The 11,713-nt window shown below is 41.8% G+C and overlaps 1 long non-coding RNA gene across 1 annotated transcript; it reads left to right on the forward strand.

The window, feature by feature from the left end:
- Positions 1-107: 107 nt before the first annotated feature.
- LOC142960753 (uncharacterized) lies at positions 108-4,577 on the forward strand. The gene is made up of 2 exons (XR_012956357.1): positions 108-366; positions 3,695-4,577. It is a non-coding gene; the product is annotated as an uncharacterized LOC142960753 (long non-coding RNA).
- Positions 4,578-11,713: the final 7,136 nt, after the last annotated feature.

An 11,713-nucleotide genomic window follows, 5' to 3' on the forward strand; every position in this document is an offset into this window, starting at 1 on the left:
TTTCCTGTTGTTAAGATATTAGACGGCAGGGTTATAAAACACAACTTGCTTTTCAATCTCTCCCATCTGTTTTTGAATATTGGCTTCCTCAGTGGTCGGAGGCCCGCTCCATGTGCCCAAGTCGGCTACAGAAAACAGTTTGAACTGCCAGCCGGTGATGTAAACACTATGCCGCTGACCAGCACCAACTGGAAGCTGCCACTTCCACCGCTGTCGCCGCTCCTCCTGGCATCCAGACGGATGGTAATGTCGCCCACAATCTGCCCACCTGCTCCCGGCCGATTAAAGCCTTAATGGCAGCATATGGTGTCCGAGAATGTCCGCTTGGTGCTGTGAGCGGGAACAAAAGATTTGTGTAATCATCAGGTGAGTTTGCTCTGGAGCTTTAAATCCTCATTATACTCTCATTATATCCCATTAATGGAGCGCTGCACTGCAGCTGATTTTAAATTTGAATGCCTGTCCCTGCGTCGTTCATGGCAACACAATGTCTGCTCACAACAGGTTATTTTACCTCAACACGTCTTTAACTTGGTTTAATGCCTTTCACTGATTCACTTTTAGCTTCTGAAACTCTTCTGTGTTTCTTTTCCTCTCCATCTTTCCCATGTCGTCTTATCCTTTTGTTTGTTTTTTTTTAGTTATTTGCGATTGTCTGACGTCATCTTGTTTTGAGGAGAGCTGTGTTAATACCATTTCAAAAGCTCTATTTTGTGCAGCAGCTTATTGTTAAGTCCTTTTGATGAAACAGTTTGCATCATTTAAAAATAGGCCGTTTGTAATCCTTTTTAATGGAAAGTCACTGAATGAACAGAAGAGCAAAAATGTAACGTGCTCAGCTGCTGGCTAAAGGCATACGAGACCGAAGATGGTAGACGGTTGGGATTTAGTGCCGTCTCTTCCCCGGATATTTCGCTGAAGATAAATCACACTTTGTTGACCATCTACCATCTGTATCACCTGGACCTGAAGGCATTAGTACGACTCTAAAGAGAAGATGGAGTGATGCTGTAGATAAATCACCACGACCACAGCAGTAACCCTTCCTGGAAAAGTAGGATGTGAAGGTGATGCAGCTCCAGTTATTCTTAGGACTGAACATATGTTGCCTGTCTACTTCAGTGGATAAGTTATAACTGCCTCACTTTAAGGCGCTCTGAATGTTTGGCAAAGTTCACATGTCACATTGGCCAAAATATGCAGCTACATACAGCTGTGTCACCAGATGTTATTAGTGTGTGATTTAAAAAAAAAGTGTGCTGTTTGAGGCATCGCGCAATAAAACACCTCATTAATGTTCAGAGATATGACGATATAGAAAACGTGAGATGATGTTAATTAACCAGCTGTTAGATTCTTTCAATACCGTTTATACTATTGCATTTATCTCTTTAATATGTATTAGGCCATTGTAGGCAGATTAGCAAATATATGCAGGAGTGTTTTATTTTAATATTTGGTTTTATACATGCAGTGTGGCTCTAGGGACGGCAAGCTTGGTGTCGGTCTGCCACTTGTTTAGTCCAGACTGAAATTTCTCAACTATTTGATGGGTTGCCGTGAAATTTTCTAATGCATTCATTGTCCCCAGAAGATGAATCCTAATGACTTTGGTGATCCCCTGACCGAACCTCTAGTGTCACCGTGAGACATTTTTGGGTACAAATTCATCACGAGTTTTGGTAGAGACATTCATGGTCCACAGAGGATGAAGTGGCTTTGACCTCCATGTCAAACATTAAACCTGCCAAACATCAACATGCTAGCATTGTCATTGTGAGCATGTCAGCCTGCTGATGTTAGCATTTTGCTCAAAGCACCACTGGACTGAAGCATAGCCTCAAAGAGCCGCTAGCATGGCTGTAGACTCTCGTCTGTACAGTTCATCACTGATATGATTTTTGTATCAATGTGATGAACCAACCTGTTTTTTTTATTTATTTTTTTTCAGATTCAAATTCAGTTTCTAAACTGACTTGTATCCATACTGCCCAGTCCTCTGCCTCAGCATGACCATTGTTCCAGCAGTCAAACCAGATAGATTGCAGTCTTGAGTTTTACAATAGCACTCAGCTGTTCAGACACATTTTAAAGCATTAATTGATTTTTAAATGGATTTGAGAGAAGACATCCCGTTAAGAGCACTGACACTTTAATGAATCTTTTTTTGACTGTGCAGAGCACTTTTGAGGACAAAAAAAAGAAAAATAATCCACCTCAGCATATCCACAATCTCTGTAGCGATGCAGCACACCATGTTCCAGATCCAGTGTGTAATTCCTGACACATGGTTGCATTGAAGCCAATGTCAATATTACATGACGCAGAGCTCTGTGTGTCCTGAAGACTGAAGGCTTGGATTTTTAATGAACAATGTGTCCTCGGTGCTGAAGCAAAGAGAACTGGAGCAAGAAATTACAAGCGTTCCATACTCCTCCCCCCTCATCCTCCTCCCTCCCTCCCTCCCTCCCTCTGCTTCACTACCTGTGTTTCTCAGCGGATTTCACTTGATTCATGAAGCAGATAAAAGAGGTGCGTGTTGGATTACGGCCCGACTCCTGACACATGAACACAGCACACATTTGCGACTCGGCGTGTCTCCAGACGGCTCCTCCTCCCAGCCAGAAAATGACCTAGATTCTGCAGGCTGCTGGGTGTGTTTACATACACAGCACACTGATGACATTGTCAGTCCAACAGCCTCGCTCTCAGCGGCGAGGAGAAGGGATGCTCTTACAGTAAAAAAAAAAAAAGCTCCACAACATGGTTCCTATCATGATAAAACACTCTGCAGAGCCACAGATCCCTGCTGTCCTCTGACTGCATGCATGATGGTGTTAATGGCTATTGATCCTTTTGGCTGGCCGACAGCCAAGATATCCTGACGTTGCTCCTGCCAGATATATTTATTTTTCCATTGAATCACGAGCTGCCTTGTTTTATTAGACTCCCCAAAGGTTTCAGGTCTCAGAAAAGGTTTACATCTCTCTCTCTCTTCTCTCTCTTTCATCATGAATATTCAGAAAAGGTCGAGTCCTTGCTCTCCTCTTGAGCTCTCTATCCCCCCGTGACTGTGTCCTGAATAATCTGTCCCTGATTCATCTCTTGTTCCAGTGCTTGTTCCTGCCCCAGCTGCAGTGTGTTATTATGAAACAAATGGGAGGAGTAATTGGGATTGGTTTTGTTCAACATCTGGCCATGCATCAGTCCTAGATTCTAGTTTATGCCTCAGTTATTTCTCTAAAGGTCTGTGTGCACGTCTCCTCATACAGATCGGACATGTTTTCACCGAGTTTAGTCTGTTTGTCCTGCACCTGGCCTAAATGCAGGACAGGATGTGCAGAACTACCTCTTTGCATCTTCTATATAACAATTCCTTTTTTACGGCTGTCATGTAGAGGGTCGGCGGTTCGAACCCCGGCTCCGCTAGTTGCATGTCGATGTGTCCTTGAGCAAGACACTTAACCCCAAAAATTGCTCCCGTAGCTGTGCCTACATTGTAGAAATGTGATAGACTCTGAATTGTAAGTCGCTTTGGATAAAAGCGTCTGCTAAATGACTGTAATGTAATGTAATGTTGTTGCATCGATTCCGATGAAGAAGGTGCTCCGTTTTTGGACTTTTCTGTCTTTACTGTATTAAACTGTATTTCTGTTTCCACGTTCCACTTTTTCATGCAAGTTTCCTCCCGTAGTTCAAAGTGATTTGGAGACTGTGTGATTGACTGGCAGCCTGTCCAAAGTGTCTCCTTACCTCCATCCCAATGCATGCTGGGATATGCTTCAGTGCCCCCTTGACAAGAAAAAGGAAAAAGCAGGTAAAGAATATAAATGGCTTGCGAGATAGACGGCACGATGCAGTTCACACACTGAGAGCTCTTTAACTGTGAGATTGTCCTTTGAGGCAACAAAGAACATGGTGTTTTATAATGTGCATGAAGAGCCGCTTAGGACCAGCGAAATAAAAGTGGGGAGCTAGAACAGAACAGTGTAGTGCAGCCTCTCTGGGAAAACTACTTAACCTCACAGGGTTAAATACAGCTCTGGCTCCATGTCCCTCAAGGTTTCCTACGCTCTTTTAAAGATTCAGCTGAAGGCACCTGAGCAGGAACTATTTATGAACATAATAATACATATAATGCGAGCACACATGCTGATTCTAAAAATGTATTCATGTTTTTTCTTTCATAAGCAGAAAGCTAGTTCATCGAGATAATGTGATGCAAGGAAATAAGCCTAAAGAAGTGGGGAAATGTGTTTTTGTCTGTTACAAAGATACATGTTGGGATACATCTTCTTTCAACATGTACTATGTCTGATGCCATAATGTCCACTTATTGTGACCTGAATAGAGTGGTGGTTTCTTTGTGTGTTCTTGGGTTGTAGTGATAAGTGTCATGCCCCTGCTCGAAAATGAAATGATTTCTGCAACTATATGGTCTATTTGAATAAACTAGGTAATAATAAAAGTATCACTTGTGAGAGTTATGCAGTGTAAGTGTCGGTATAAATGTTACTTGGTGTCTGTAAATGAAGATGGAACACATAATAAATGGGATTACATTTCCGCCTAACCAAGCTGTGCGCTTTTATAGTGACTGCCTCTTTGCAATGATGCAGTTGCAGCACAAACGCTCCGGCAAACCATATCACAACATCTGAACATTCGCTTTGCACAGAATGATGCTGAAGGGAAATGTTGCCATTCAAAGAACCATAACCCATTGCTCTCAGTGCCTTTAGGATGAGTGCAGTACTACAATTCATCCACCAGATGGAGACATAGTCTGTTATCACATTCAAGGCTGATGAAAATGAGTGGTAGACTTATACTTTTGGGACAACCAAAATCTTTTGAACAGCTCTTTGGTAGAAACAAAGGGGAAAATTGGTATTTTTTGCGGCGCCACCTATGACTGGAAATAAAAGGCAAAGAATGCAATTCTCGGAAAGGAACGGAGCCATAAGATCTGGCTCCCTTCAAAGAGTTGTAATTCCCGTCACTAGCCAGCACCACTCTACGGGAATTCATCGTAAGTAGTTTTTGCTGTGTGCTGATTTAGATGCTTTGTGTTGCAATCGTATGTCGTTCAGGTAAAAATGTTCATCATTAGCTTTAAGCCGAGCTTCTTCCTTTTTTGTGGGTATGCAGGATGGCAAACCTTCATTGTTTTACTACTTCACTGTAAGCCTGTAAATCTCCACAGAGGTCTATAATTTGTTCAACACGTTTTCAATTATTGCACAACTTAAAACACGGTTAATTGTCATACACATCCTATCCTCTATAATTTCAAGATTTTTCTTTTGCTATTTGCTAAATAAACTAAATAAATTGAATTCTATGATTGCAGTGGAGTGTTCTAGTTTGACTGATAAGATGATGAATAATAATCTGGTACACTGGCCTTGGCAAACACCGTGAAGTGGATGTTTCTTTTTGTTCTCTGATGAAAAGGAAAATGTCGTTATCCTGGCCTGGGAGGGTGTGTGTGTGTGTTTGTTTGTTTGTGTGTGTGTGTGATGGTGCTGATGCCAAAGTGATTGATAACTCTCCTCTGCGAGCTCGAGCTCAGTTTCAACCTCCTCAACTCTGTCCTGTATAATGCCAGGTTACCATGGTTACCCTTGCTCTTCATACAAGGAAATGGGGTGAAAGATTTTTTCCTCCTCTTCTTCTATGAAACGCTCTCACTGAGCCATCCTGGGGGGCGGGGGGGGGGGGGGTTGGGAGGAGAGCGCTGACCTGCCTGTCGAGCAGTAGAAAAGAAACGGTGACGGAAAGCAAACATTTAGCGGCTTCTTCAAACACACTCACTCTCCCCCTGCGATGTCGGAAATGTGGCTGAGCTGATTACCACTGCAAACTCATTTTCATCCTTATTAGAGCAACTCATTTCCACTCCATTGTCACTGAGCACATGCCAGAGGTGGCTTTGAACAGTGCTCTCTGCGTTAATGACCTCTAGTGGTTCCAGTGAAAAAAAATAAAAGCAGCTCTGAGTCACACTCAACCGGTTTTGAAAGATGTCTGGATGATGAAAGATGCCACACTCTTGTTGTTTTTTTCCTACGGTGCCAAAAGAAGAAACCTAATCAAACGCACACCTTGTCTGCATTTACATAAACCCTGATCATCCCGCCAGTGACATCAGAGTGACTCTTTGAGACTGAAGTTAATCTTTTATTTACAGAGTCATGGTCTGAGCCAAGTCAGACAGACGCAGTCCAAGACATAACGGGAGTAAACAGGATGCGACGCCTGCAGGGGGGTTTGGTTCCTACAACCACCCACTTAGACCCAGAGATTCATCTGATGAAGGCCACAGCATGGCCCAGCATCCCTTGTTCTTTGATTGACACCCTTTCATTTGATTTTCTCTTTATTCATTATACTGTCTGCAAAAAGCTTCGAAGACCAAAGGAGTGGAAACCTTTTCTGCATTTGAATAAAGCCAGTATGCATTCAGGACTGTCTAGATCCAATAATGGGCACTGATGGATGCCTGACCCACTTTGAAGATTTTATGCCCTGTAAAAGCTGACCCCAGTGTGCAGAGAAAGCAGCCATTAGTGCCCCTGCTGGTGGAGTACTAATAACAACAACTAACATTCATTTCCACAGCAGTAAATGCAAATTAATTTGTTCACGATTAATTAATTGCATGTAAATGAATGACTGTTCGGGATAGGTACCAGTATGATGTTATGAGGTGAACATAATATTACAACCTACAATTACAGTCATTGCAGTAAAGCCTCTTAAAGCCTCAGCCACGAAAACACACCCAGTGAGGGGTTTTATCCAAAGATGAAACAATCACTCCTTATTTAATTACATATACAACACAGGGGGGAGACAAAATAATGTAATCACTTCACCAAAAATAATATCATTTTGTAAAAGCTGCCACAGAAGAAGCTCAAATGAGGATACCAATCAATGTTTTTTTCCAACCTGTTTTATACTCTTACCTCTAAATTTTCAGTGTTTGAGTGCAGGCCCCTTCGAAGATTTGTTTTGTCTCATGTAGCATTGACACCTCTCATTTCAGAGTGCTGTTAATAGACTCTGGGGTTATTTAATCCAGCTTTATCATTGTGATTATGTTGCTTTTGTGTTAATGCCCTTTTCTGCCCTTCAGTGCAGTCAGGCCTCTTCTGTCAGGGTTGAATGTGACCAGCAGAGGGCAATAAGGTGACTTCTCCTAACCTCTCCAAGCCTGAGGGAAGGTAAAAGAGGCCTTTAAAAGGTACCTTTTGTCTCTGTTGTGAAAATTGTCTTGGATGCTGAACGACACTTATAAAAGTCCTTGATTACTTAATGCCACTTCAAAATGTCTAGCCCGCTTCTTGGCTTACGTGATATTTTCATGTTTAGCAGAGCAAATTCGGTGAGTCATTTCTCAACTCTGGCTTCTGTAATCATCATTAGCCACACAACATAATGCAATACCTGTGGGGAGAATCCAAAACTTAATGAATCCACATGAGAACATATCAAGCAGCAGTTCATAGACTACACAATTACTCATTCTAATACAAACGAGCTCCATCGTCGCTGTTAATCACACATTACAAGTAACACAGGCGGGAGGAGGCCAACAAAGTATTTTATTGTGAAATCCTACAGCCTGAATTGAGCTGATTCACTCTTTTATATGTGACCACTTCGCCATAAAAATAACATGAGTCAGCGGGTTTACTGAATGAGATAGCGGTGATTCAACATGTCTCTGTCCTGGAAACAGCACCGTCCCTGCTGCTGACCTTGCTGCAAAATGTGCAAATAAATAATAGTCTGTATCATCTGTGACATATGTGCATTAAATATCAGTTATTTTCTTCCTGATTTACTTGTCTTTAGCTCCTCACATTTTCTACTGGAAAAGATGACTAATAATTAAGTCTAAATTTCCCAGAGTAAAAAAACCTCATATGGAAGCAAAGCAAGGCTGAACAACCTAATAGTGACACTACATCACTGCTGAACACCTAATGTTGAAAATCAGACATCACTGAATGTTTTATTTTTCACTCAATAAGTGGCTTGGATTATGATTTCTTCATGGTCATTCAAGAATTTTCAAAAATAAAAAGTTTATTGAAAAACAAAAAAGCAAACCACATTCATTTTGAAAAGATATGACCGAGTACATGCTGTGCTGTTCTGGTACCATCAGCAGAAATGCTCTGCTCTGCTTGTAGTTCCTGTCAAACCTATTTTGCAGGTTGAAGTATGCATTACAAAAAAAACATGATATTGTACGCCCATGTTTTTGCATTTCCTCTCATACTGGCCCAGTCATGTCAAGATTTCCCTCCCAGTTTGAGAGCGACTGCACTCACTGCACACTGAATGTGTCATAAAAGCAACATCTTGAGGCCATTTCAGTCACTGAAATGAACAATCTGTTGTGTCTCCAAATTGCAGATGTTAAATGACTTCCATGCAGCTCTTTGCGATGTAAGTTATGCAGTGAAGCTGGAATAAGAAAGACGCCAAGAGCAGTGGAACATCTCCGTGGCAGCAGCCAGAGCAAGAAGGAATTATAACATGGCTGCGAGACGTGCAGATGGAGGCTTGAACATGAGATAAACTGGGGGGGGGGGGGGGTTAAATATTGGACTTTCTTCTCTTTTTCATCATGGCAAAAAAAAAAAAAGCCTGAAGCTTCTCACCAGCTCAGTGCTGGATGACTGGAAGTCTCAGCTGGAATCACAAAATCCATATCCGGGGAAAAGGCTATTGTATGACAGCTGGAAAAAACACAGCACTGAAGACTTGTGCTCATCCAGTACGCTGACACAACTTTTGACAAAGATGGAAAAGAAAACGCCCATCCAAAAGATGTTGAATAACCTTTAACATACTTTTCATAACCAGTAGTTTCTGTTTGAACAGCCGGTCTTGTTTTGTGTGCTTATAGACTTCTGTTTGTCTCTTTAGTGTTTAAGGAATCTTGACAAATCGAACTCTTAACATGAACAAGTTCTACGGCAAAGTACCAAATGATTTTCATAAATACAGAACATAATACAGCACATCATTCCCTTTCAGTCCTTCAAACCACTATACATCGTTTCACTCTGTAATTAAATACATGACCACAAATAATATCAAAATATTCACAATCATTTGAACCTGTGTCGGCTATTGTCTCTGGTATAAATCATTATTTCTTATTGCATTCCAAACTATCAAGACATCTTGTATTCATCACATAACCTACACTGTTAAAAAACAGTTACTCCAAATTAGATTTTTTTTTTTCGATAAACTTAAGGAATCGGTGTTCCTTGCTGCTAAATACACAACATAAAGACTCATTGAATTACTAGAAAACAAGACTGTTTCTTAGTTCATGAAAGCTGATGTTTTGGAGATACATGGTTTTCCCAGGACCACGGCTGCTTCTGTTAAACGGTATTTTTTTTGAGGAATAAACAAAAATCTAAAACAAAAAACTTAAATTCCCTGATATCAACGAATGAATAAATACTTAAATTACCATACTGGTGGTTTTGCACGTTTTATCCCATCAACTAATAATAAACTACAATGAGCAGTTGCAAGCAAGGACTACATGCAGGGATGTTCCTTGAAGTCCGGAGAGCTGTTCAACAAGCAGCTCATTTCGTAATGCAAAAAATGACCAAATTCACATAATTCACACTAAGAGATATATTCATGTGTGATGCCGAACGCTGCCTTCTGCATTTTCAAGAAGCCTCTTTTTTTGCATAAAACCTCAGACATTATAATGTAATCACATTATCTGCGATGACGCTGAGGAGTCTCATTGGACAGAGTCTTATCTCACTGAGCGTCTATTCTTGTTCACTCTGTCTCAGCTGTGTCATGCATAGAGATGCTGGCCTCCTGTTTCCTTTGCTTCTTGTGCCTCCAGAGCAGGACAGCCAGCATGAGGAGCAGCAGGAAGCCCAGAGCTCCCCCGATGAGCCCTGCTGTCAGAGGCAGACTGCTGTCCCTGGGCGGGTACATCAAACAGGACCTCTCACTGTCTCCAGCATCATTCACTGCAACCACACAAACCTCTGTGTTGTGGTCCATGTCTCCCAATCCGCCGCTCCTTTGGTTCTGCTTAAACCTCTGCCTGTCTTGCCCCCCTACTTTCACAATATAAGCTGTGACGTATGAATGAGGTGCACACCACCGAGCAACAACCTCTGACCCGTTCCAGGACACTGATTTCAGGGTGGGAGTATTTGGAACCTTATTATGTAAAGTAAACCCTGGACACAAGCATCCGGTGGAGGTTGCTAGAGCAGCACAGGGGATCTGACTGTCGAGACAAGAGTTGTAGTCACATCGCTTAGGGGTCTTTCCATATGGAGACACTGTATTCCGTGGAGGGGTAACTGGGTTTTCTTCCATTTGAGAGTAGTCCTCTGTGGGGAACTCAAAGGTCTCTGTCATAAACCCACGTGGTGTCAGAGGTCTCGTGGAATTCGTCTCTGCAAGTTGCGATGTGGTAGGCAGGGGAGAGTATCCTCTGAGAACCAGGCAAACGATCCCCAGGGTGAAAGCAAGGTCCCTGTTGGTAGCCATTGAGCTATCTGGAAATCAGAAAAAGTAAAATTCCATCAGTTAGCTGGAAAAATCTATTTTTTATTTTTCATAGGAATGAAAAGCATCAGCCCCCTTGGGTTTCCAACAAAATGTACATTCAGAGTCAGTTGCATTTTTTTCTTGCATGAAAGATCCCGAATGAGGACATAGTTATTTCTCTGCTGATGCTGTCGTTTAGAGATTATATGACTGCAGGGAATAAAACAAATGGCTTCAATGTGAGCCTGAGCATCTGCTGGAAAATATAAAACCTATGCATTTAACTGTTTTCCTCAAAACCAGAGCACACCGTTTTCTTGAGTAAGCAAATGACAAAACTGTGGACACTTAATTAGTTGAAATGTTTTTTTAAATTTTGTGGCATGTTTGCCGATGATTTATGGTCTTGTATACATAGCTGCGAGGACTAATCCTCATTTGTTCAGATTTGGAGGTACTTCACTCTAATTCAGCATTCCAGGCGGTATTGCACAACAAGTCCACATGCCTACACACCCAAGATTCAACTCAGCCCTGTCAGCAGGATCCAGTTACAGGAAAGCTGCTTGAGCTATTTCCACAATAATCCACACAAAGATACCTGAAATATGCTCTATGGTGGACATGCATACAGAGGTAACAATGAAGCACATTCATAAATCTCCAAACATAAATCTGTGTTTGACTTCATTGAAAACGGAGCGGGAGCCACTATTGAATACTAATTAATTCTGTGCTCTTTGTTGCTTTTGCTACAGCTAAGCTCTGTTCGATTGTGTTAAGAGTGAAAATATGTAAAATATTAAAAGATATGAACTTACCTGTTTTTCGCAAAAGTTTGTATAATCTCTATCGAAATGTGAAGAAGCTCCTTCCTCCTCGTCTTTTCTCCACTTGCTCCCTCTCTGGCTCTCTCCACCTTTATACGTTTCCCGTCTCCCCAACAATCACCTCCTTCTTTCTGCCCTCCCACAGTCCCCACTTATTCCCGAACCTTCTGCTCCAGATCCCCTCCTCCTTGCTAAATGGTCTAGTACTGTGAGTGACTGAGTGTGTGTGTGTGTGTGTGTGTGCTGTTAGTGGTATTACTAGAGTCTGCTATTAGTTACATCAGTGCTATCTCATTTTCTGGTGAAGTGAA

Source organism: Anarhichas minor, unplaced genomic scaffold, assembly GCF_050575085.1.
Source record: "Anarhichas minor isolate MPS153535 unplaced genomic scaffold, ASM5057508v1 ptg000027l, whole genome shotgun sequence".
Lineage (NCBI taxonomy): Eukaryota > Metazoa > Chordata > Actinopteri > Perciformes > Anarhichadidae > Anarhichas > Anarhichas minor.